Consider the following 6,922-nt stretch of genomic DNA (forward strand, 5'->3'; position numbering starts at 1 on the left):
CAAGGCGTCGCAGAGAGCGGGCGGGGACTGTCAGGGGTTACCAGACAAACAACGGTTTGGAGCCGTTGTCGGGGTCACCGGTGGCTCTGGATGGCGGTCCCGGCGTGGGACAACGACTGCCGGCAGCGGCTGCTGGCCAGGCTACCCACAGCGGGAGGCTGGGGCAGGGTGTGCGGCGGCCGGGAACGGCTCTACCGCGGCCCGCGCAGCCCTGGAGCCGCCCTTTGACGCAGGGGCTGGCGTGATTGCATCACACCCGCTTCGGCGACCCTGCACCCCGGAAGCCCCCCTTCCCAACCCGCTCGCAGATGCAGCCTGCTTCCTTATAAATCTTCCCCTTCCTCCTTCCTCGTCCCCTGCTCTTTCAGGAACCCTTTGCACTTCCACCTGGGTGCAGGGAAGGAAGCGTCTCCGCTGCGGGAGATGAACCGGCTTTAGTTCTTGCTGTGCCACTTGCTTGCTGTGTGGTCTCAGGAAGCTTACCTGACCCTCTCTCAGATTCTTGTTTCAACTTGACAGGTTTCTGGAGCAGAGTCTCAACATCCCATCTGTAAAATAGAACCGACCTCAAAAGTTTGATTGATCGATTGATCGATTGATTGATTGAGTTTTAAGTAGGCTTCTCGCCCAACGCGAAGTCCAACGCTGGGCTTAAAACCCTGACCTGGGTGGTGAGTTCCTGATCTCAAGCTCAGGGACTGAGATCAAGACCTGAGCTGAGATCAAAAGTTGGCCGCTTAACTGACTGAGCCACCCAGGCGCCCTCAAAAGTTTTTTTTTTAAAGTGCTGCATACACTTATCTCAGACATGGCACATGATAAGTACTCTGTTAGTTTTTCTTTCTTTTTTTTAAGTATTTCTTTTAGTCTTTTTATTGACGTATAGTTTACATACAATAAATGCACTAATTTTTAAAGTAAATGTACTGCCTCTTCTACTTTTCGCTACCCTTGCAAGTGTCTCTTGCACCCTTATACAATGTTGATAAGAATTCAAATTGTTACACTAAAACAATGTATCTATACTTTGACTTATTCACTTTGAAAATTTTATCCTAAAGGATTGTTGCCAGCAATTACTAATGATAATAATTAGAACTGCTAGAATGAGGGTGGTGATGCACCCAGTAGTAAAAATGATCACTGTTGTCAGAGAAGTTGCAGAGGTCAGATGAAGTAAACTAATCCAAAAGAAATATTTAGAAGACAGGAGTCACAGGACTTTCTGATGGGCTGGATGTAGGAAGTCAGAAAGAGGAAAATTCCAAGCCAGAGACTGTCTTACCTTTCATGGTTAATAGTCTACAAGCTGCAGCCCTGGCTTCTCTCTCTTTAGCTCTGCTCTCTTCCATCAACTTCGCTAAATTCCAAAACTCATTCTGGGATTATGGGGCAGCAAGAAATTGCTGTTTTTTCAGAGTGAATGGGGACATGTAAACCCAAGCCCTAAATCTTGTAACACACTTCAAGCAGGAGACAAAATATCATGTTTATTCCTGAATTATAATATATGCTTCAAAAATCTGCTCGTTATGCAGCATCATTTTGAGCATTAAAAACAAAACCAAAAACACTGGGCATCACAAAGAGTAGAAAAACAGGTGCAACATGGAAGCCTGAGCTTTCAGTCAGCACCACGGACAGCGACACCAACCAAGGACGCAGTAGCTAGTGACTGGCTTGGGACTCGCCCAAGAGTGGGATAAGGTGGGGTAGGTAGGTGAGATAAGCAACCTGTAGAACTCCCTATTAATGAAATTAAGTGCCTGCTTCAGAGAAAGACAATACGTACCTGAAGATCAGGGCAAATGTCAGGCAGGGTGTACTGAATGCACATGCCAAATAAGCTTTTATTTCATCCTGGAATCTTTCTGTTTCAAATCCATGGACAGCGACACCAGGTCTGGTTTTCTCAGAAGGCAAAAGTGCCTCTTTAATAGGGGCCATAAGTTTATGCTGGAATGTGGACAAACAGTCAAAGAGTGAAATATACAGTTCCTTAGGTGGATGATTGCTACAAAACAGTCCCCTTAGAGGCTTCTGCTCTCATTACAAATTGAGGAGTCTTCTCTGTTGCGGACGAAATGACACAAAGGACAAGACACACACAAAAGACAGACACAGACACAACTCCGGCCAGAGGAACAATTCTACGCAAGCCCCTCTTGCAGTTTATTTTATACCCCGGTAACTGGATACAAACTGAAACCTACAAGATGCATTCCTTTACCAATTAAGGGCAAGTAGCCAAACACATTTCAGGGACAGGGGGGTGCAAAGGGAGGAAGCAACCACATGTTTACTACGAGGCCTGCCCACAATTCCAGCCTTCTCCTTACTTCTAAGGAGGGCATGCTCCCTCGTATGCGAGCGGACCATTAAACTTGGAGATTGTGTGCAGGCCTCCTGGCAGAGCATCCTGTTTGCAGGCATGCTCTGCCCAGGCAGGGAGCCCCGTGTGCAGGCACATCCCCGCGTCCCTAACCACGCTTTCTTGTGGTCACTGTCGGGCTCCCACATCTCCCCCTTTTTTCTGAGAAGCGGTAGCAAACTGTAAGGCGGTGAGAACGCGTTGTCTATCCTTTTTTAGTTGTTGCCTTCTTCGCCAGCACCGGAAGACTAAAATAATAACACAGCATAAAAGTATTATGAATAAAGTATTCACGAGAACAGTTCCAATTAGGACAGACACATGTCCAAGAGGGTTCAAATTATTCATCCCTTTCTGTAAGTCCCTTAACAGATCGGACCCAGTAATGTCAGGTAGTGTTTTGCTAAATGTAGACAAAATTTGCTGCTCTAACTCCATAATTTCCTTGGTTAGGTTTTGATGCCGTTAATGATCGTTTCACCTTTTCCCAACCTTCACTCATGTTAAAAGGCACAGATGTTATACATAATTGAGAGGCGTTCCAATCGCATTTCAATACANCCTGGTGGAAACAAGCACAGTAAAGACAGCAGGATGATAATTATATGTTACCCCCCAGGTATTGTAAGAGTGATGATTATGCTTCCTTGCAGAGAGGCAAAAGGGATGTCCTCCGATGCACAAGGGGANTAAAAAAACTAGAAGGTCATAATGGTATAAAGATATCAGAATGGGGACTCATCGGCGTCATAGAGGTGTTGAATCCCCTGGTGGAAACAAGCACAGTAAAGACAGCAGGATGATAATTATATGTTACCCCCCAGGTATTGTAAGAGTGATGATTATGCTTCCTTGCAGAGAGGCAAAAGGGATGTCCTCCGATGCACAAGGGGAGGCCCTCCACTGCAACAGTAACATTACTTATGTTATATTGATTATTATGATGATGCAAATGCTTAATTCTTCCACACGCGGGTGGTGGGAAGAATGCAGTTTCATTGGTGCACACCTGTACTTCAGGTTCACCCCAAGAGTCAGCTCTCACAAGAGGAGGATTAGGAACATAAGCCCAATAAGTATATTCTATCGCTTGCGCATACATTACCTGACAGGTAACCACAGCCATCTTATCCTCTTCTTTCCTTCGAAAATGCAATTCTGCTGCTGATAGATTTTCTTTGCTCCAAATATTCAGAAAATTTAGTTAGTAAGGTTTTATTCAAGATGTCTTTTGGTTTCATAAATCTCTCCTGTTCCCCCTTTTTTATTTTTTCAACATACGTAAAGTACGATTAGCCCTTTCAATAATAGCTTGTCCTTGACTATTATTATAAGGGATACCAAAAGTATGAATTACATGATATTGGGATAAAAAATGAGCTAATTTTGCAGATTGGTAGGCGGGTGCATTATCAGTTTTCAATTCAATTGGGACCCCCATAACTGCAAAACAAGATAATAAATGAGTAATAACAGCGTCAGCCTTTTCAGAATGTAATGCAGTAGCCCATTGGAAATGTGTGCATGTATCTATAGTATGATGGACGCATTTTTGTTGTCCAAAGGATGAAATAAAAATTACATCCATTTGCCATACCTGATTTGCTTGCAGTCCTCTTATGTTGACACCTGGTGGGGTAAATGGTAAGGTAAAAGGTGCACAAATAGAACAAGAGCGAACAATAAGATGTTTTTTTTAATCCTTTAGAGTATGTTGCAGACGATGCTCTTGTTTTGCTGCTTCTATAGGATGAAGTAATGCATCAATTACAGCATTTCCGAATGACAAGAGTCCAGGAAGGGCGGAATGTGCACGGATATGGGTAAAGAAAATTAATTCTGAACGCCGCAGAAGTGATCGTTGTACCTGATAAAACAATTTGTCAATATCTGTTTTAAGAGTTATAGGCAGTGAAACCTGAGGAAGCTGCAAACAAGAGAGAACAGCATACCGAGAATCCGAAACAATGTTAACAGGGAGTTGAGGAAAGTCTTGCAAAACTAAGTAAATAGCCCACAGCTCAGCAGGCTGCACAGAGCAAAACGAATGGGGAAGGCAGAAGAGGCAAGTTGACAGCAGGAGGCAGAGAAAGAGAATTAGCAGTTTTAAATTTTGTGAGCTTAGACAGAGGAGAAGACTTAAGGTTTGTTAGGCAGTCTATATCAGTCTGGAGAAGACAAGGAACTTCCCCGAAACAAAAGGAGTTTCGGCAGCTGCTTGGGAATATTCCTTAAAGTCCCCGTCCCGAGGTAAACCAGCCACAGTTGGCTTCAATTATAGCCATTAATCTGGGAAAAGAATGAGTGAGAAGCCCTCAACATTTACTAGAAAGAGGAACAGAGAACAGGAGAGAGTTAACATCCCCTTCAGTCTAAATTTATTTCAGCCAGACCAATAGGGTCCCCTCTATGAGGTTTTTCCGGATATTGGTTGGGCACTCTTTTAGTGAGGCAACGTCACAAAGACAGACAAAGTGTTGGGGGTGCCGTCTCTAATGAGGAGACCAGTCAGATGTCAGTTTGGTCGTGTCCCAAAAGAACTTAAGGGATGCTTAGCTGTAGTGGTCTCAGCTTTGGAAACTATTCTGATGCCACCATAGACTGTATGCCGTTTACCACAAAATCGCAGACAGGCACAGTCAGACTCCATAGGCTTTTTGGGACCTTAAGGGTGCCCACCCGTGGAGCCACAGAATCAAACCCAGCAGGCAAGCCAGACCGAATTGCCTATTCACATCTATATATATACTAGAGGTTACTAGATTCCCTCTCACAGAAATTCTACAGAGAAGACTAACAATGACAATGACAAACAGGACAAAACAGATACAGAAGTGGCCACAAAACAGGTTTATATTGTTTGTGGACAGTTTCATTTTCTCCCAAAGACTAGTATATTAAAAACAGGCTAATCAGAGTTCTATCATTTCATAAAGGGAACTTTTAGGAACTTTCCTTTTTTTTTTTAATGTCTTATTTCAGAGAGAGAGAGACAGCGTGAGCAGGGGAGAGTCAAAGAGAGAGGGAGACACAGAATCCGAAACAGGCTAAAGGCTCCGAGCTGTCAGCAGAGCCCAACGCGGGGCTCGAACCCACGAACCGCAAGATCATGACCTGAGCCGAAGTTGGATGCTTAACTGACTGAGCCACCCAGGCACCCCTTTTCTTTCTTTCTTAATTTTTTAATATTTATTTCTCTTTGAGAGAGGGAGAGCAAGAGCCAGGAGGGGCAGAGAGAGAGAGTGACAGAGGATTTGAAGCAGGCTCTGAGCTGACAGCAGAGAGCCCGATGTGGAGCTTGAACTCACGAACTATGAAATCATGACCTGAGCCACCCAAGCACCTTAGAAGTTTCTGATATTATCTATCATCTAATGATATTTATAATTTCTGGCAAGACAATGTTTTAAAGAGGAAAATAACCACAGTTACTATCTCAGGAAGCAGAAGACTGACTTGCCAGTATATGAACTGATCATGACCTTTGGTTAATTTAACACACTCCCCAGTCTTTTATTAGTTCGTCCTATCTCACTGAATCCTGTTTTTCACCCATAAAATTCCTGGATCTTCTGACCAATGGACTCAATACTACAGTAGTTTTGTCTCTTTGCAGATACCAGGCTAAGAAACTGTTTAGCTTCCATGTTTGCTAGAGGGAATAGTAGTGATCTAATGTGAACACCTCAAACTTTTACATACCCATTTGTTTGTAAACAGTAGATACTGTTATAACTCATTAAAATCATCTCTTAGGCTCCTTTGAGCTTGGAGACCTTTGGAAACAGCATGGTACAGTTCATGCTCATTAAGCATGTTTTCCCAAATATCACATTAAGTTCTTTACATGAATTTAAATCTAATCTTTGTACTGGCAAATTACATTAATTGCTGACCCAACAACCACTATTAGCACCCCCTTCCCTAACTGCCCTTAGCGCCCAGAGAAACCTCCACCTCATCTTTTTACAACTCCAATTTCTTGGAGTGAAATAATATCACATAACTAGAAGATGATTCTTGACTGATTTAAGCAAATCATGGCAATTATTCTCCTTTCCTTAGATATTCAAGTTTTTCCAGCTTCCCTCGCAACAATAATTGGCATGTAACCAACAAAATTCCAGTCTGTTAAGTTTCCTGGACTTCCCCTGAATCCAGGCTTGTTATATTGCCAATGTCATCTTTTGCTAAAATAGGAAAGAGATTAAATTTAGGAGTCAGACACATATAGATATGAATCTTAGCTTTCTTCCTGAGCAGTCCAGGGGAAGATACGTATTTCTGTGAAGCCTATTTTGTCACTTGCTAAACAGGCAATATGTTATGACAGAACAAGAAAATAAATGGGACAATGAGATGTGTGAATTTAGTTCCTGGGGGTCTATAGTAGAGTGCAATAAATGGGATTGCTTATCAAATTAAAATGAATGAAAACACACCCCAGCCAAACTAGTGAACACTCCCTAAACTATACAACAAACCTTCTTCTCCATGGCCCCACTAAGTAATTTTGGTTTATGATCAGCAGAAATAAATGTATTTATGAAA

The sequence above is a fragment of the Crocuta crocuta genome, unplaced genomic scaffold (assembly GCF_008692635.1).
Source record: "Crocuta crocuta isolate KB4526 unplaced genomic scaffold, BGI_CrCroc_1.0 scaffold131, whole genome shotgun sequence".
Taxonomy (NCBI): Eukaryota; Metazoa; Chordata; class Mammalia; order Carnivora; family Hyaenidae; genus Crocuta; species Crocuta crocuta.